This window comes from Pristiophorus japonicus, chromosome 7, assembly GCF_044704955.1.
Source record: "Pristiophorus japonicus isolate sPriJap1 chromosome 7, sPriJap1.hap1, whole genome shotgun sequence".
Classification (NCBI taxonomy): Eukaryota; Metazoa; Chordata; class Chondrichthyes; family Pristiophoridae; genus Pristiophorus; species Pristiophorus japonicus.
In genome coordinates, this window is record NC_091983.1 from 69,071,897 (window position 1) to 69,092,930 (window position 21,034).

At 42.7% G+C, this 21,034-nt stretch overlaps 1 protein-coding gene across 3 annotated transcripts in view; it reads right to left on the reverse strand.

Moving 5' to 3' along the window:
* LOC139267153 (CYFIP-related Rac1 interactor A) overlaps window positions 1-21,034 on the reverse strand; it is a 275,278-nt gene that overhangs the window by 98,570 nt on the left and 155,674 nt on the right. The gene's annotated exons all lie outside the window — the stretch shown is intronic.

The following is a 21,034-nucleotide window of genomic DNA, read 5'->3' on the forward strand; positions in this document are numbered from 1 at the left end:
CTGTTGACCAAAGTATTCTGGGCTCTGAAGCAGTGGTGCCTGAGCCAATAATAATTAAAGAGTGCCAAATGGCAGTGACAGAAGTCATTATTATGTGGCCCACACAACCAGCACAAAGAACTGAAGATCGGGGGCAGATCAGCAGCATTGGTGATCGTATTAGAGTGTCAATTAAAAAAGTCGCAAGTAGAAACCCAAGCTCTGGCTGCCGTTTGAGTTTCCCTACCTTCACCGGATGAATTTCACCAGCTCTCAGCTCGATGAGCGTCGGCAAGCTATAAATCCAACCTAGCCCAATCCTGTCCACTGGCTAGGAAGCAGAAATTCAAACACTGGATGATTAATCTCCCCATCGCCCAGGAACCACAAGGTTAATTGTAATGTCCCCGTCAGTGGTGCAGCTGAGATCCACAAACTCAGCACAATGATCACAACACTCTGGCACCTTTCTGATCGGTATGGCTGAGTATTACAAAATGTGATATACTTCCTGTGCCATTAATCACCACTAACCTCTGTTCCCCTGTAATCCTTCTTTTACATGGTAATAAAGGGTAGTCAGATAGGACGAAGGTCGAAAGCGGTTTTCCACAATGTTCCCGTTAGGCTGTGCAGGCGTCTGGAGGTCCCGCGCAGCCGGCTCACTGGCTTTTAAAGAAAAAACCACGACTACGTGGAAATATGAATGGGCCGCGCCACCCAAAAACAATTAAAGGGAACATTAGCTGGGACCACTGGTATTCATACATTAATGTTTTGGAACAAGTAACTCAATCTCAAAATTTGCAGATGATACCAAACTGGGGGTGATAGCTAACACTGAGGAAGAATGCAACATAATTTCTTCTTTCAGAGCGTCGTAAATGGGTGGAATTCTCTACCCCAAAGAACTGTGGAGGCTGGGCCATTGAATATATTTAGAAGTGGAGAGAAGACAGATTTTTGAGTGATAAGGGAGTGAAGGGTTATGGGGAGCAGGCATGGAAGTAGAGCTGAGACCATGATCAGATTAGCCATGATCTTATTAAATGGCAAAGCAGGCTCGAGGGGCCAAGTGGCCTACTCCTGCTTCTATTTCTTATATTCTTATGTAATACAAGAAGACATTAGAAAACTTGCAGACTGGGCAGGTAAATGGCAAATAAACTTCAACATAGCTAAGTATGAGGTGATGCACTTTGGTAGGAACAATAGAAACATCATCGACACATTAGAAAATAAGAAACTGAATGCGGTAGAAGAGCAAAAAGATCTAAGGATACAGGTCAACAAATCATTAAAAGCAGCATTGCAGATCAGCAAAGCAATTAAAAATGCTAACAAAGCACCTAGATTTAATTCTAAGGGTATAGAATTCAAAAGTATTGAAGTTATATTAAACTTGTATAGGACCCTGGTCAGGCCACACTTGGAATACTGTGCACAATTCTGGTCCCCATGTTATAAAAAGGACAGCAAAGTGCAAAAAGAATTACAAGGATTTTCCCAGAAACTATGAGAGAGTACAGCTATCAGGAAAGATTGAACAGGTTGGGACTTTTTTCATTAGAAAAAGAGAGGATTTAGAGGTGACCTAATAGAGATTTTTACAATTATGAATGGGTTGGACAGGCTAGATGTGGAATGTTTCCAATTGTAGGAGAATCCAAAACTAATGGCCATAAATACAAGATAGTTACTAATAAATCCAATAGGGAAACAAGGAAAAAATGATTTACTCAAGTAGAATGTGGAACTCTCAGGAAGTGGTTGAGTCAAATAGCTTTCAAAAGGAAACTAGAAGAGTATATGAGAGAAAAGGAAACATAAGAATTAGGAGCAGGAGTAGGCCATTCGGCCATTCAATGAGATCATGGCTGATCTTCTACCTCACCTTCACTTTCCTGCAGTATTCCCATATCCCTTGATTCCCTTAATATCCAAAAATCTATCGATCTCTGTCTTGAATATTCTCAACAATTGAGCCTCCACAGCCTTCTGGAGTAAAGAATTCCAAAGATTCACCATCCTCTGAATGAACTTGTTTCTCCTCATCGCAGTCCTAAATGGCCGACCCCCTATTCTGAGACTGTGACCTCTGGTTCTAGACTCCCCAGCCCGGGGAAACATCCTCCCTGCATCGAGCCTGTCAAGCCCTGTAAGAATTTTGTATGTTTCAATGAGATCAACTCTCATTCTTCTAAACTCCAGAGAATAGAGGCCTGGTCTACTCAATTTCTCCTCATAGGATAATACCTCCATCCCAGGAATCAGTCTGGTGAACCTTCGTTGCACTCCCTCTTTGGCAAGTATATCCTTCCTCAAGTAAGGAGACCAAAACTGTACACAATACTCCAGGTGCAGTCTCACCAGGGCCCTGTATAATTGCAGTAAGACATCTTTACTCTTTTCCCAATCTCTCTCCATTTAAAATTGCTCTGCTTTTCTATTTATCCGACCAAAGTGGATAACTTCACATTTCTCCACATTATATTCCATTTGTCATGTTCTTGCCCATTCACTTAGCCTGTCTATAACCCCTTGAAGCCTCGTTGCATCCTTCTCAACTTGCATTCCCACCTAGCTTTGTATCATCAGCAAACTTGGATATATTACATTTGGTCCCTTTATCCAAATCATTGATAACAGATTGTGAATAGCTGGGGCCCAAGCACCGATCCTTGCGGCACCCCACTAGTTACAGTCTGCCAACCCGAGAATGACCCATTTATTCCTATTCTCTGTTTTCTGTCTGTTAACCAATCCTCAATCCATGCTAGTATATTACCCCCAATCCCATGAGTCCTAATTTTGTTTAATAACCTCTTGTGTGGCACCTATAGAATGCCTCATGAAGATCCCAAAACACCACATCCACCGGTTGGTTCCCTCTTATCTATTCTACTGGTTACAACCTCAAAAAACTCTAACAGATTTGTCAAACATGATTTCCCTTTCCTAAATCCATGCTGACTCTGCCCAATCCTATTATTATTTTCTAATTGCCCTGCTCTGAATAGAAAGATACTCAAACCACCTTTACCCCAACAGATATCCTTACTTGGTAAAACTGCTCCAACCTCCAACCTACTTTTGGAGTTCTATCCATTCTGAACATTTAACCCAGCTACATGACAGTGAGAAGGAAAGCTCCAGACTGCAGGAAGATATCGATGGACTGATCAGTGAGGCAGAAAAGTGGCAAATGGAATTCAATCCGGAAAAGTGTGAGGTAATGCATTTGGGAAGGGGCAAGGCAAGGCAAGGGAATACACTATGGACTCAATTTTGCAAAGAGACGTTTTTTGGTGTTTTGCCAGTTACACCCGTTTTTCTAGGCCAGAACTACTCTAAAAATAAAAATGCCAAGTTTCCCCGCTCTATTTTTCAAAATTGGCGCCACACAGCATGTCGTGTAGCCTCGGGGCGTGGAGCCTACTGTCTGTGCCGAAAAAATGGTGTTGCCCCTGCTGCGCATGCGCGAAAAGAGAACGTTTTTGACGTGATTCCTATAGGCGCGCATGTGCAGAACAGGTTCCGGTCTGCAATTGGCCATTTTTAAAAAGAGCCAGTTGTGTGTGTGAGAACTTTAATAATCATTGGAAAAATCGGAGCTCCAATAAAAGATGCAACCCGGCGCAAGGACCAAGAATTTCTTACAGGATGAAGTGGAGGCACTAGTTACTGTGATTGAGGGCAGATGGCAGAAGCTGGACACCAGCAGAGGTCACATAAAAGATCGACCCAAAGAAATGAAGAAACGCTGGAACCAACTTGCAGAAGATTATTGTGCAATGGTGACCACCCTGACATCTGGAGGCCAGTGCAAAAAGTGCAGGACATTGGTCAAGTAGTTAATGCAAGTAATATTTTCATTTTTCAATGGAACTGCAATTGTAAATGTGATGGCAATAAGTACAGAGAGCATTGACCTTACGCGACCACTCCTGGACACCATCAGTCGGGTGGGTGATGCGATATCGGGATTGTCGGGAGAAGTAATAACACTCTCAAGAAATGGGAACGCTGTCCGGGAACATGAGGGAGGGAATATCTCAGTCAGTTGAAACCATGTCAGTGAACATGAGGGAGGGAATGTTGCAGGTAGTTGACACACTGTTGCTCAACATGAGGGAGGGAATGTTGGAGGTAGTTGAGACACTGTCAGGGCACATGAGAGAGGAAATTTTAGAATTAGCTGCTGCAATAAGGGAACACGCCCAGACCCTGCACCCATTGAGAATCAACTGCCAATCCCACTCCAATCCACAGACCAGGCTCTGAAGAGGCCCAAGCCAGGCATTCCACATTACCGCCTGCACCCACCCCGCCCCCCATCAAGAAGTGTGCATTAGCCGAGATGTTCGAAAGAATAAGCTTGGTACCAACCCGAGAAACACTGCACCACCGCCTGCGAGCAGGGGTGGTGGGGTCACCAAGACCAAACGCAGTGGGCAATCTTAGAATAAGGTGGAGGAGAGATGGGTGCAACCTTTCTTTGCTGCTGCTGCTGCTGTTGTTATTATTGTTGTCACAAAAACTTTTAATTTGAGAATTTATGTGAATTTACAAGTTTAAAAGTTAGTAAGTGATCTCAAGTGAAAACTTTAAAGTTTGATTCAAGAATATGTTAAAGTTAAGTACAAACAAATGTTACTTTTGAATAAAATATATTTGTTCCATTAACACAACACAACCTTACTGAACAGGTCCAGACAGTAAACATGGTCCATGTGGAATAGTTGCCACTGAGCCTTCAGGCAGCAAAGCGTTCACAGATGAGCTGCTGGCGCAAGACTCGAGCAATCGTTAAAGGGGCACGACGGTCCGCCACCCCCCCCCCCCGCCCCCGTCACTGTCGTCGTGGTGCTCCGGGTTCAGGTAGTTGCATGGCTTCCGCGTCATCGGCCTCATCCTCCTGCTCGTCACCTGCATCTTCCTCATCATTATCATCAGCCACTCTCACCTCAGGTGGGGCTTCTACTACCATCTGCTGCTGCTTCATGATGGCTAAGTTATGCAGCACACAACAGTGAACTGACTGACAATCTCAGGCGAGTATAGCAAGTAGCCTCCAGAATGGTCCAGGCATCGGAAACGCTGTTTCAAGATGCCAACAGTCCTCTGTATTATGCTGCGTGTCACAATGTGCAACATGTTGTGCTCCCGGTCAGCTTCCATCCGGTTTACGCGTAGGGGCGCCATGAGCCAGGTGGCGAGGCTGTACCCTTTGTCTCCCAGAAACCAGATCTGCCCTTCTGGCTGCTGCTGAAACATGGCAGATATAACGCTCTCGCATAGGATGAACGCATCATGGGTGCTCCCAGGGTAACTTGCATCAACTGACATGATGCGATGCATGTCGTCACACATGAGCTGCACATCAATGGAGTGGAAGCCTTTTCTGTTCCTGTACATCTCAGAATCCTCCAAAGGTGCTCACAAGGCGATGTGGGTACAATCAATGCAGCACTGTACCTTTGGGAACCCAGCAATCCTGGAGAAGCCCACGGCCCTGTCACATACTGCCTGAGCAGTCATGGGGAACCTTATGTAGTCATTCCTCGGGACATATAGTGCAGCAGTCACCTACCGAATGCAGATATGTGTTGCATGTTGAGAAATGGCGCACACATCCTCAGTTGTAGCTTGGAACGATCCGGATGCATAGAATGAAAGTGCAGCTGTAACCTTCACTTCAACTGACAAAGCAGTCCTCCTAACACTTCTAGGTTGCAGGTCTGCTTTTACCAACTCACAGATCTCAGTTACAACTTATTGGCGCAAACACAGCCTTCTGACACAGTCTGCATCACTCAGGTGCAGGTACGAACGCGTGTCTCGATATACCCGACGTGGGTAAGGCCTTCTGCCCATCACCCTACGGGCTCCGAGGTTCCTCATGCAATGACGTTGAATCAATTGTCTCTTCCACAGCACCATCATGCAAAAGGCTTGCACAAGGTATGGCACTGTCAGTATTGCCCCCATGCTTAAAGTTTACCTTTGCAAGAAGCTCAAAACGGCAGGCAGGCAGGACAAGGTTCTTTGTTCTCTCTCCCCACAAGTCTGTGTGGACCACACCCAGGTCTGAGCAGGGGCAGTGATCAGGAGCACCACCCCCCCCCCACCCCCAATCTAGATTTAATGCGTAGTACTGTCTTGTGATGCCTTCCGATCACCTTCCACAACCCCCCACCCACCCCAATTGGATTTGATAGGTAGTGCAGCCTTCTGATGCCTTCTGATCACCTTCCACAGCCCCCCCAGGGCTTCTTTTGCAGCTGAGCTCATGCCCGGGCGTGGGACCGATTCTGCCAGCCGATGCTCCGACCCTCCAGCCCTGTTTACAGATGTTCGGTGGTGGCGTCAGTTGAAAAAATATGAAAACTTACAGAATTCCATCAAACTTCCATTTTACTGCGTTTTAAGGTAAAAAAAATGCAATCTTTATTATGCAGATGTAAGTCTTCTTGACTCCCTCCAAAACTCTGCTGGCTGAAAAACAATGGTATCTTTCTGTGCCGATTTTTCAATGTGTGCTGCTTTTTCTTAACTCACCAGAAGGTTTGTCGGGAGTGGTCACATACGCCGACCTAGGAGAAATTTTTTTGGGGAAAACTTCCATAATTGACAAAAACTGGCAGAGACATCACATTACGTCCCCATGACAAAAAAAAACTAACCTAAAAAAATCGTAACTGAGTTACGCTGGCGCACATTCCTTGGGGAAACTTTTTTAAACTTACGCCAAAAAAAGCGGCGCTCACCAAAAATACAGCGCAAATCACTGGAGAAAATTGAGCCCAATAAATGGGAGGATACCGAGAGGTGTGGAGGAACAGAGGAACCTTGGAGTATTTGTCCACAGACCCTTAAAGGTAGCAGGACAGGTTGCTAAGGTAGCCAAGGCATAGAATACAAGAGCGGAAAAGTTATTCTGGAACTGTATACAACACTAGTTAGGCCACAGCTTGAGTACTGCATGCAGTTCTGGTCACCACATTACAGGAAGGATGTGATTGCACTCGAAAGGGTGCAGAGGAGATTTACGAGGATGTTGCCAGGACTGGAAAACTTTAGCTATGAGGGAAGATTGGATAGGCTGGGGTTGTTTTCCTTGGAACAGAGGAGGCGGAGAGGAGATTTAATTGAGTTGTATAAAATTATGAGGGGCCTAGATAGAATGGATAGGAAGGATCCATTTCCCTTAGCAGAATGGTCAATAACCAATGTGCATAGGTTTAAAATAGTTGGTAGAAGGATTAGAGGAGAGATGAGACAACATTTCTTCACCCAGAGGATGGTGAGAGTCTGGAAATCATTGCCTGAAATGGTGGTAGAGGCAGAAACCCTTATCACATCGGCACGGACACGATGGGCCAAATGGCCTCTTTCTGTGCCGTAATTTTTCTATGATTCGATATGAAATTAATATTGAACCGCTCATCATAACTGTAATTATTAAGCTAATTATATTTATCTTGTATTTCCATTCAGCCCCTCAGGTTCATTACTTTGTTTCTTATATTAATACAAAAACACTTTGTCATGCTATTCTGACTCTTATTAAATGCTCATTTATATTTACCTCTTCTGCACCCAAGATCATATTTTACATAACGGAAGGGCCTGGACTTTCCATTCTGTTGTACTGGTATTTGCCAAAATCGGCCAAACCAGCGCAAAATATAGAGGAATTTCAAGCGCAAATTCCATCCAATGCGAATAGAGTTTCTGCAATCTTTTGCATTTAAAAAAAAAACATTGCACTGGAAACTACCCTCAAAACTGGCCCCCAGATCACATTAATCACCATGACGAGTTTGCGGGTCTTCAAAGAGGCTGTTAAAATTAAGCTGTTTATTTTTACAAGTAAAAGCACTAATAGGTACCTTTTAATTTTTTTAAATTTACTAAGAAACTGACTTATGTACACCAATGTAACTCGTAAATGGTTCTGTATACATTTTTAAAGTAATTTTCAGTTATTTAAAATCGTGTTACACACAGGTGGTGGACTAGACAGATTAAAATGCTAATTTTTGTGATAAACCCATTTTCAGCTGTATTAATAAAACTACAACAGGTTAGCACTCTCAAATATATCAGGAAATAGTTTTTAATGCAATATTTAAAAAAAATTATGTTCTAAAGCTTTGCCCCATTGCGCTGATTCATGGATGATTATGGGGTTGAATTTGAGGCCGCTACGGGCGTGTACGAGGTGCCCATAGGGGCCACGCAAGTTCAGGGTTTAGACATGCACTACTCATGTGCCTAAACCCAGATCTTGTGTGATCGGTCAAGAATCCTCTTGACAGATCATATGAATCTAACAGAAATGGACATTCGCTGGCAGATGCCCAACTTCTGCCCAGCGAATGCCTGTGAAATTCTTATGCCTGATAAAAGCATACGACCTGCTTTTATCAGTGCAAGACTTTTAAAGTACAGAAAAGTACATTTTTATCAATAATTTAAACAGTTAAAGACCTGTGAAATAATGTAAGTTTATTTTCAACCATTAAAGTATGTAGTTATTTTTCAAAAAATAAAATTTTTATTTTAAATAATTAATTGAATTCCATTTTGATTCATTTTAAATATGTGATGTTTAAAAAGATTTTAAGTGCATGTATTTTTTTGGGTATTCACATTCATACTTATGGTGATTCCGTATATATGGAACTCACCACAAGTATGAATGGGAATACCCCTACTTTGATTGGTTGGGCCGGCCGCTTGCTAAACACCTACGTCCCTGGGAAACATGGACCTCTATACAAGCCCATGGGTGGAGACCCAGGACTGCAAGTCGCCGAACCTCCCGGACCACCAAGCAAGTTCGTAGATTTTTTTCAGGTCGGAGCCATCCACCCACAGGAAGTTTCCGATCTCAATTTCTGCACCAACATGTTTGCCAAATGCAAATGAGTTTGATTAGAAACTTGGGCGGGGGACAAAATTCACTTTGCAAAACTAGTTCAATTTTGAGCATAATTTATGCCTGGATCGCCAACTGTGCCTGAAGTGGAAATTCTTGGTCAAGCTCTCTGCGGAACTCCAGTCTGACCACTGATTTTAATACATTTACTTTTTTGTTCTCCCTTATTTTCTTGTCCATTTTTACCATCCATTTTAGATGGCGCATCTTTTTTGTGCCTTTTCACTGTCTTAGGAATTTACTAGTCATTTGAATGCCTTTGCATTGCACTGCTCCAATCTTTCAAAAGAAAACCAGTTGACTGGCTGGTTCTCGTTTTCCCTGCTGGCACCCCCCACACTTTTCATTTTTATTAGTCCTATGAGGGAACTTGCTTATCTTCCAGTTCCCAGCTCTGATGAAGAGTCTACATCCAAAAATTAACCTGTTTTTTCCACTCTTCAGATGCTGGAGTACTTCCAGCATATTGTTTTTATTACAAACTTGGGCACTATTTTTTAGTCCCTGTATATTCTGGCATAGTCTAACATTGTTAAATAGCTCATGTCTTCTGAAAGAACCAGCTCAATTTGCAACATAATGAATTTCTTCTCTACTATTAAACTTCTCCAACTACAAGATTGATCAGTTTTACAAAAATCATTGAACGAGCAGCTGGAAGCATTCCCAATAGCCCTCACTTGCTACTTTTATCTTGCAATCTCCTAACAGTTTCTCTGTGGGACCTTGGAGTGCCTTGTGTCTATATAATTCATTCCAACATGCAAAACATGGACATGGTAGCTTAGTGCAATGAAGTTTGCAAAAGAATCTGATCAGTCTACATTCCTGAAGTTTGCATGTGGAGAGGAAGCATGATAAAGGTTACATCCCTCGAACCCATTCCATTTTGTGGCAAACTGAATTAAAAAACAGGCACCATTACATAAAGAACTGAAGCTTGGACTTTGCATTTCTGCTGCTTTATGTTTAGCATTACAAAGTGTGGACAAACTACAATAAAGAGGTGAGTATTTTGGTAGCTGAAGAGAACAGTCTGTACTCAAGGATTTGAAACCACAACAGAGTGACTTATAAACTGACAGTGTCGCTAATCTGCAGATAAGAGTTCCACATTGGATAAAATATAGCTTTAGCAGCTGGTGTTTCGCTTAACATCTTTATGGCAGCCATCCAGGTTTCCCTGGAGGTTGCTTTTGCAATGAGTATGAGTGTTTCACATATTCTATCAACATGCCATGCATTGTGTTTTCCAGTTACAACATTAGATCTCTCTCCTCCCCTCTGCATATAATAGGGATGGTGGTGGAAGGGGATTTATAAATGTTTAATTATATAAACTCAAAATCAAGTCTTAATGGAGACAGCGGTAGTCAAACCTTGTCCATTATGTTGATGTTTTAGGTTATAAATAATGAAAGGCCACATTCACAAAACATTATGCAATGTACACTGTCAGGGCTTCCACTGCACGTAGGTCAGTGTGCCAAAAAAAAGGTAAGGGTCAGCCCTAATGAATGTGGGCTAGCTGTCAGGAAATAAATCTTTAAAACAAATGGGGAAACACATGAGAATAGATTACATTAACCTTTAATGCACCAATTTGCAAACTTCTCTTTGAGGAAAATCCCTTGGAAAATTGTCACATTACCAGGGAACTCCATCTTAACTTCCAAAAGAAATTTATTATAACTGCAGAATCTAAAATGCTTTTTAGAATGCAGCAACAGAAGTCAAGTGCTGGTAAGTCAATCAATACAAGGAAATACAGAAAAAATATATAGAATACAAAATTCTCAAGACATTATTATGCAGGATGCCAGGCATCAGATGAACAAAAATTTCTTCACGGACGCCCTTGGGTACTTGTGGGTTGCAATTTGAAAACCCAAGTCTTACAAAACTAGTTGCAACAACTGCTGTGACAAGTAAATGGAGCATCTGATTATACTTCAGGGCAAGGTCAAGTCAAATTATTCCAGCCTTATTTCTTTTCAATCCATTATTAGTGCTACTTTATCAAACTCTAAACATGTTAACTAAACACTGCACAGTTTGATATTACTCTGCCACAGGGTAATGTGTTGTCTGATTAATAGGAATATTAGTCAGACAACACAATAAATGAGAGGCACTAAACTGACATTTTTTATACAAGAGCCGCCCTGACACTGCAAGCATGTTATACCACTGCACATTACTTGTGCTGACAAGAAATCTTTCAAATCTTTACCTTTCTATAGCATGACAGAATTTTCCAATGTCACCCATTTCGAGTGGCTCAATTTGAAGCAACTTCAATCTCAAATAAGTCCTCAAGTATTGCTTCTGTTAAATATTTACTCTAAAAAGTACTTAGAATTGTAAATATTGAGCTCTCCTGATGGTGCAGAAGGGAAAAGCACCAACTTGTATGGTAAGATGTAGTACTGAGCTGCAGAGTAAAAGGTTTCAATGTTGATCCTTGGTCTTGGTGATGAGTTAGCTAACCTCAGCCAGGGAGGCACTGAGGCAGTGAGAAGGCTGAATTTAAATTTTGATTTAAAGAAAGCCAGGAAAGTAGGACAGGAAGACATAAATTAAAATGAACAAAAAAAATTTTAGAACAGATTATGAAAATTTCTTCCCAGCCACCCCCACCAAGTGCTTAGTGCTTGGAAGTCTACCAAAGAAGGTAATAAAGGCAAAAACATCGAGGTTATTCAAAATATAGTTAGAGACTAAGAGGAAATAGTCATGCACTAGAGGAATATGCATCAATAGTCCTTTTCTCATCCTGATTTTCCTTATATTCTTACTGAATAATGAGTTGCCATCTCAGCTATATTGTCAATGGTAGGCATGAAGCACAGAGAAGGCGTTTCCCAACAAGAAAGTTGTCAAAAATTGGAAGACAAATAAAGTTGGGCTAATCTTTCACATTACCCAAAGTTCAGTTACAGAACAGCATTGGTGGAGTTCTGGGAAAAGGTCACTTGCCCACCCTCTAAAATATTTTGTGCAGAACAGTCAGGATTTCAAGATGGAAGAAAAATTATTCGCAGCCCTGGGGAATACAAGAAAAATTGAATCAATGCTGTTTCTAAAGATATGGCACTTAACATAAGAACATAAGAATTAGGAACAGGAGTAGGCCATCTAGCCCCTCGAGCCTGCTCCGCCATTCAACAAGATCATGTATGATCTGGCCGTGGACTCAGCTCCACTTACCCGCCCGCTCCCCATAACCCTTAATGGTTAAAAATCTATCTATCTGTGACTTGAATACATTCAATGAGCTAGCCTCAACTGCTTCCTTGGGCAGAGAATTCCACAGATTCACAACCCTCTGGGAGAAGAAATTCCTTCTCAACTGGGTTTTAAATTGGCTCCCTCGTATTTTGAGGTTGTGCCCCCTAATTCTAGTTTCCCCGACCAGTGGAAACAATCTCTCTGCCTCTATCTTGTTTATCCCTTTCATTATTTTAAATATTTCTATAAGATCACCCCTCATCCTTCTGAACTCCAACGAGGAAAGACCCAGTCTACTCAATCTATCATCGTAAGGTAACCCCCTCATCTCCAGAATCAGCCTCGTGAATCGTCTCTGTACCCCCTCCAAAGCCAGTATATCCTTCCTTAAGTAAGGTGACCAAAACTGCACGCAGTACTCCAGGTGCGGCCTCACCAATACCCTATACAGTTGCAGAAGGACCTCCCTGCTTTTGTACTCCATTCCATTTGCAACATTCCATTTGCCTGCCTGATTACCTGCTGCACCTGCAAACTAACTTTTTGGGATTCACAAGGACCCCCAGGTCCCTCTGCACCGCAGCACCTTGTAATTTCTCCCCATTCAAATAATATTCCCTTTCACTGTTTTTTTTCCCCAAGGTGGATGACCTCACACTTTCCGACATTGTATTCCATCTGCCAAACCTTAGCCTATTCGCTTAACCTATCTAAATCTCTTTGCAGCCTTTCTGTGTCCTCTACACAACCCGCTTTCCCACTAATCTTTGTGTTATCTGCAAATTTTGTTACACTACACTCTGTCCCCTTTTCCAGGTCATCTATGTATATTGTAAACAGTTGTGGTCCCAGCACCGATCCCTGTGGCACACCACTAACCACCGATTTCCAACCCGAAAAGGACCCATTTATCCCGACACTCTGCTTTCTGTTAGCCAGCCAATTCTCTATCCATGCTAATACATTTCCTCTGACTCCGCGTACCCTTATCTTCTGCAGTAACCTTTTGTGTGGCACCATATCGAATGCCTTTTGAAAATCTAAATACACCACATCCATCGGTACACCACTATCCACCATGCTCGTTATATCCTCAAAGAATAAGTTTAAAAATAATAATCAGACATAATAATATCAACATACTGTGCAAGTTTTAACAGAACCACAATTCAGCACAGGACAATTTTAAGTAAACTCATGCTTCTATCCTGCTGTGGATTGTGCAAGCTGGATTTTGTCAAACCTGCACAAGGGTAATTTCACCTGCAGTGGAACAGTAGTGTTGCTGCAATAATAAAACACAGCTTCACCTCCATTCTATAATTATATATCCTTCTTCCCTCCCATATGTCGCTCTACTGTTCTGGAGTCTATCTGAAGATATTTCCATGGAAAATATCAATTCACTGGAAGGTGCATTTGAGCAATGCAAGAATCCCCTTTCTAAGCCAGTTTCTCCTCATTCTACTGGATGAGCAATCCACACTGGGAAACGAATACCTTTCCCTGACATACACTCCTAAATCTAATGACTGACATTTAGATTTCTTGATTTCAAGCCCAATGCTATCAAATTGCTAAGACAGATGGAAATGCACTTTAAACAATGGCAGATCAAGTAATAGGATCATAGAAAGAGTCCATTCGGCCCAACATGCCTGTGCCAGCTCTTTGAAAGTGCTATCCAATTAGTCTCACTCCCCTGCTCTTTCCCCTACAATTTTTCCTTTTCAAGTATTTATCTAATTCCTTTTTGAAAGTAATACACAGCACAACATTATCAGCTTACCACTAATAACATTAGTTTCACCACAATACATCCTATACATGGCATCTTCCCTGGTAATCAATCAACCCATCCAAACCATTCAAAACCTGCAGTTCAGTTGTTAGGACAACCTTAAAACAAGGACATGCTCCCAATTCTGCTTACAAGCTAAATAAAGGCACGCACACTTCCTGTTGTAATTTTTCATATACTGCACACTGCCTGCAATGTAAAACATACCACATTTAAGAAATGTTAGGAGATAAAATGCACTACTCCTTTTGGGGAGGGGTGGCACAGAACACAGCACAATATTGTCAATTAACAAATCATAGAATCATGGGAATTTACAGCACAGAAGGAGGCCATTTCAGCCCATCGTGTCTGCGCCGGCCAACCAAGAGCTATCCAGCCTAATCCCACTTTCCAGCTCTTGGTTCGTGGCTCTGTAGGTTACATCACTTTAAGTGCACATCCAAGTATCTTTTTAATGTGGTAAGGCTTTCTGCCTCCATCACCCTATGGGTAAAGACATTTCCCCTCATATCTTCTCTATACGCCCCCACCCCCAATTACTTTAAATCTATGTCCCCTGGTTGTTGATCCCTCTGCCAAGGGAAACAGGTCCTTCCTATCCACTCTATCCAGACCCGTCATAATTTTATACACCTCAATCAGGTCTCCCCTTAGCCTCCTCTGTTCCAAAGAAAACAGACCCAGCATCTCCAATCTTTCCTCATGGCCAAAATTCTCCAGTCCAGGCAACATTCCTGTAAATCTCCTCTGCACCCTTTCCGGTGTAATCACATCTTTCCTGTAATGCGGTGACTAGAACTGCACACAGTACTCCAGCTGCGGCCTAACCAGTGTTTTATACAGTTCAAGCATAACGTCCTTGCTCTTGCATTCCATGCCTCGACTAACAAAGGCAAGTATTCCATATGCCTTCTTAACCACCTTATCTACCTGGCTGGCTACCTTCAGGGATCTGTGGACCTGCACGCCAAGGTCCTTTGGTTCCTCAACATTTTTCAGTGTCGTGCCATTTAATATGTATTCCCTTGCCTTGTTAGACCTCCCCAAATGCATTACCTCACACTTATCCGGATTGAATTCCCTTTGCCACTGTTCTGCCCACCTGACCAGTACATTGATATCTTCCTGCAGTCCGCAGCTTTGTCGTCTTCTTCTTCTTCTTAGACTAACATTTTTCAAACACAATTTACATTATACTACTAGAGGCAACATTAACGCTTTTCATTCGTTAGTTAGACTCCCAACAGTGACATAGAACAAGAACACAAAATATGGAGAGCAACAGAATAATACAAAGTATTAGTAGTTAATGCAGTCCATCAATGCCAAAAAAAAATCAAATGAAGTGTTCACAGTCACTGATTGGAACACCACAATCCAGTCCTCAATAGGAACATCGGGCCCAAGATTCGGCCTCATTTGCTCCTGATTTTTTGGAGCAACTGGTGTAGAACGGAGTATCTTAGAAATTCAAATTTTCGGCATTTAGTTTGCTCCAGTTCTAGTCAGTTAGAACAGTTTCACTTTGGAACAGAATTTTTTTTTCAAAAGGGGACGTGTCCGGCCACTTATGCCTGTTTTCAAAGTGTCGGCAGTGAAAACTTACTCCAAACTAACTTAGAATGGAGTAAGTGAAGATTTTTGTACGTTCGAAAAAACCTTGTCTACACTTTAGAAAATCAGGCGTAGGTTACAAATTAGGCGTAGGTTACAAATTAGGCGTAAGGAATGGGGGGGGGTTTAAAGGGAAGTTTACAAACATTAAACACTTCAGTTTTACAAATAAAGAGCCATCATCAATAATAAATGATAAATACATCAATAAATCAACCAATAAATCAATCCAAAAAAAAAATTAATAAATTTTTTTTTAAATCAATAAATAAAACATTTTCTACTTACCGACTGCAGCACCGGGAGTCCTCCAACAGCGTGCTGGGACGGTCCCCCCAGTGGGTCTCTGTCAGTGTCTCTATCTGTCTGTCTGTGTGTGTCTCTCACTCTCTGTCTCAGTGTGTGTGTTTCTGACAGCGAGGGGAGGGGGAGAAGGGGGGGGGAGGGGGGAGAAGGGAGGTGGGGAGAAGGGAGAGAAAGGAGGGCGGAGGGAAGGGGATGGGGGAGAAAGGAGAGAGGATGTAGGGAGGGAGGGAAGGAGAGAGGATGTAGGGAGGGAGGGAAGGAAGGAGAGAGGAGGGAGAGAGGGAGGGAGAGAGTAGGGAGAGAAAGAGGCTGAACGGCCGGGCCCAAGACCTCGGGCTAGATTTACAGGTAGGTGGCGTCGGGTCTCGGGGGGGGGTCGCGGAGGTCCGGGAGGGGAGCGGTGAGAGAGAGTCGCGGAGATCTGGGGGGGGGGGGAAAGAGAGTCGCGGAGGTCCGGGGGGGGGGGGAGGATGAGGAGGAGAGAGAGAGTCGCGGAGGTCCGGGGGGGGGGGGGGTCGCGTCACCAGGGGGGGGGTTGGGTCTGGTCAGGAGGAAACAGGAAATGGGCGTGGGAGGAGCCTTATTCACGCAGCCCCAGTGAGGCCATTCAGCCAGGGCTAGGGGATGCATGCTTCGGGCCCCTCCCACACAGTTTTGGGCACCTGGAGCTACTGCACATGCGCGGTCACTGTAGCGCGCATGTGCAGAGGTCCCGGCACTGTTTTCAGCTCAGGGACCTGGCTCCGCCCCCAACAGCTCGTGCTGCGCTGCGCCCAGATGCAGAAGACCTGCAGGGAGCCGGAGAATCTGGAAGTTTTTTTTAGGTGCACTTTCTGGCGCGATAAACGGGCATCCAGGTCCGGGCTGCGCCGTGTTAGGCACATCCCGAAACTTGGGCCCATAGGAACAGGAATTGGCCACTTAGCCCCTCAAGCCTGTTATGCCATTCAATGAGATTATGGCTGATCTGCTACCCAATTCCATACACCTGCTGTTGATCTATATCCCTCAATACTTTTAGTTAACAAAAAGCTATCAATCTCTGATGTAAAGTTAACAAATGATCTACCATCAATTGCCATTTGCGGAAGAGTGTTCCAAGCTTCTACCGTCCTTTCTGTGTAGACATGTTTCCTAATTTCACTCCTGCAACGCCTGGCTCTAATTTTTAGAATCCAAATCAGCAGAAATAGTTTCTTTCTATCTATCCTATCTGTTTCCCTTAATATCTTAATAATAGAGCACTTCTCTGAAGAATCCTTCACCCCAGATGCTTTTGCGATTTCTCTATTCCAGCCCTTGCAACTCTCTAAACACTGAATATTGAAGGTACACACGCCGAAGCACTGCTCACCCAGTCAGCCATTCAATCAGCTGCAGTTTATGGAGTATAGGGACTCCTATTGTGGATCACTTTTGAAATAACTCAATTGGTGAGCTTTCATGCAGTCCATTGCCTGTGTCTTTCCTCTCTGCTGATGCCACACTTCTTGACCCACTTTTCCATCCCCAAGCATGCATCCTTTGGCATTGTGCTTGACAGTGATGCTGCATAACCTTCCATGTGATAGTCTTGAATTTACATTTAATCAGCAGATTTAATGTTTCACTATTAGTTACTTATGCCAGCACCATAGCAAAATCCATGATCTGATATTGCTGTTTTTCTGGTTAAATTATGTTTCTGGAGCACTAGAGTTCACTGGAACCTCCTCCATATTTCAAATGTTCTGGTTCTGGGGAACAGAACCTTCTACATCCATCATGCAAAGTCCTGGAAGATATAATCTTCACATGATAGTTAGGAACGGGCCAATTAAAGAAAAATCATCATGAAACTACTTAATTATTTGCTGCTCTAACAATATTCCTGCTAATCATGTTTTATGATGGAATGCATGCTCAACAAGAAGACGTTTTACTATATTTATCACAAAAAGCATAAAAATGCACATTACCTATATTACACTGAAAACAGAATAATTAAAAAGCACTCAACTTAAGGGAAAAATTACATTTAGAAATGCAAGCCTCTTGCAGTTCTAACACGGCCATTTCAGGGAAACTTATCACACATAGTTAAAATGCTGCTGCATGCAGAATAACTCTCATGCAGATTATTTGGGTCACCCAGATGACACATTTCAGAACTCTACAGCATTTTATCTTAAAATAGATCAAGGATGTGAATTTAGTTTCTCAGATGCCAAGGATTGCAGCAATGTCATATTTTAATAACATTGTCTCCTGAACACATATTTCCTAGTTCTCTTATACTTAATGTAGCTTTCTACTTTTGTTGTTTTACCCTGCTAGTGGCCAAACAAACCTGCTTATGTTGCATGCTAGTTTCACCAGCAGGTAGGAGAAAATAATAGGCAAAAAACCTGGCTGCCACCTGCGTATTGCCCACCTTAAATCTTCCAGCACCTAACCTCTGTGCAATTGAAGCAGGATTTGGAACACTTATCAGCACTGAGGCTCTTCCAACAGTACAAAATTGGCCAATTAAAATATTTTGAAAAGTTAAAACTGTATTTGAGTGTATCTGTATCACAATATTTAAAGAAAGCACTGAGCTGGTTAATTGCTCCAAGTGTTATTTTATTCTCAACACAATAGGAAAGTTTCAGGCAGACTTGAGGCAGTTGGGCTTAATGGCAAACATGTCCTTCAGCTCATGACTGATTATTGATTGAATTATGTCCAGAGAAAAGAGAAACGAAGCAGGAAAGCAAAGTCAAAAGCCACATCTTCTGTCACTGACTCTTGCAAACCCAGCAAGTTCTGCTCGAGTCAGTTTTTTTTGGAATCATGATATTTACACTGGTAAATGATAGCTGAGCATTGATCATTCTTTATGCAGTAATGAAATCGAAGAGATGATGTTCAATGGCTGTATGTCAAAGAACTGTTGTTTCCAAGTCAAACAGAGGAGTCAGCAGTATCATCTTCCCTTACATGCAAATCTTCTGAATAATCCTTAGTATCAGAGCAAAGGAAACGTAAAAGCAAATCTGTTTTCAGATCAATTAATTTACAATAACTTACATCACTATTGTCCTCATGTACAGAAAAAGAGCTCGAGGTGCTACGCAGAGAAATAAAGTGGACACTGAGCAGGAAGTGAAAACATGATGAGGCATTAGGGGGTAGAAATTGACCTCCGCCCGAAACGGGGTGCACCCTCTGTTTTTTGAAATTTTTCTCCGCCACAGCCCACGCGGTGGAGGTGCTGTCAATATTTGGCACTTTGATGTTTTTTTTGGCTAAGGGTGGAAGTGCCTTTGCAGCGGGTCCGCCGCCCCGACCAGTCATCAGCATCGCACTGACGCGTCACAACGTCTCTCCCCTTCAGTTAAAGGGGAGAACTGCTGCGAGCTCTGCATACTTTTAAGCTAAGTCTACTGGGCCACCAGGGAGGGTTTCGGCCGGGCCAGTGGCCTGGCATCCAAGAGAGGGTGCCAGGCTACCTGTTGGCGGCCCGGTCGAACTTGGGGGCATAATTGTCGGTCCGACCTGGCACCATGATCAGCAAGAAGGGTAAACGGATCAGCTGCTCAGGAGAGCAGAAGCTTCCTCAACAGATTCATTATATAACCTTTGCCCTGGCATTCAAACACACCGTATATCTGCAATTTTTTCCAGCTTTTTGCCTTGTACGCTGCACGCACCCTTTGCTCCTCTACTTGCGTCCACCGTTCAATCATGGCTATGTGCAATCATGACCATCATCCTCTGGACCGCCCTCCTTTTGTCTCACTACCACTTTCCCCACTATCAAAAGCCACCTTAAACCCCCCTTCTCCTACTGTTCCTCCACCTCCACCACCCTCCCTTCCCTTTCCTAACCACTGTTGTTCCCTCCCTCCCTTTTTCCTTCGTGGTGCCCCTTTCTGTACAGCGCTCCAGGATGATATTTTCCATATCCGCAGAGCTATTGAAATGCAAATTGCTATGCATGTTTTATTTCCAGATTCTGATTCATTTCAAATCATTTATTGGATTATTCGAGTTGACAAAACATTTGAAAACAATCATAACGCAAGAAAAGCCATATACAATATTCACGACGACAGTGGAAAGTAAAATTGGACAAGGTGTAAAACGGAGGTGGCTATCTGAACCCATCTGATGGGCGGGTTAGATTAAAATTACACTCTTAATCGTGGCTGTGAGCCTTGGAATGCTTCAATAGTCACTCAATACAGTGTGTAGTTAGGGCGAGTTATTTTCATGTGCCTATAATGTGGTTGTGAAATCCCTGCCAATAACAGTAATTTACAGTAATGGCCAGAGTTCCTGTTCCTAATTGTGATCTAGTGACCCCTTGTGAAAGTCCTTGTATGTGGACAGAATTATTTTCTGCTGCGATGTCCCCTGTGGTGACTAGCCTGTCAACACTCACTAGCAGGGCAAACACAAGAATAATAGCACTTAGGCAAGGTACTAGAGAATGTCTGTGAATATGTAACCCAGCAAGGAGTCAATGCCTTCAGGTAGAGCAGGGGTAACATTTCATGAGGGTATTAAAAAGTTAATTATGTTCATTTTCTTACCATTATAGTCATTACATTGGGCACAACTGAAGCTATAGAAAAGATAAGCACAGTAGACCTTCAGATGTACAATAAGCAGTAAAGATGTCCGGATGTATACTGCAATCCCAAAACACATTTAAAGATACTGAAACTCAAGTGGCTTATATTATCAAAGCCTCAATTGCTCCCCTCCCCCAAAGTCTCGGCTTCTCTTCTATCTCTTCGGAAAACTTCCCAATTAGAGCTCTGCTGGTCATATTCCTATCTTCAATTATTACCACCAAATGTAATTATGGTGAGTATTTTTCATGCAAATGTGCCTCATTTGACAGGCAGAGGATCATTATACAACAATGTAAAATATTTCACTATCACTACCAAATGGGCCAAATGTTATTCAAATAAAATTTTGTAAGAATACTCTCTGTACAATTATAAAATATTAGTATTAGGTAACCCTGTACTACAGTGTGACAATGCTCCATACGAGAGTCATACCGTACTGTAGTAAGCCATGTTAACAAGAATGTGCGTCAGCTATGTGGATAGACAGGAGAAGTTGGGATAGACAGAGAAGATTGAGAGGAGATTTGATCGAGGTGTTCATGAGGG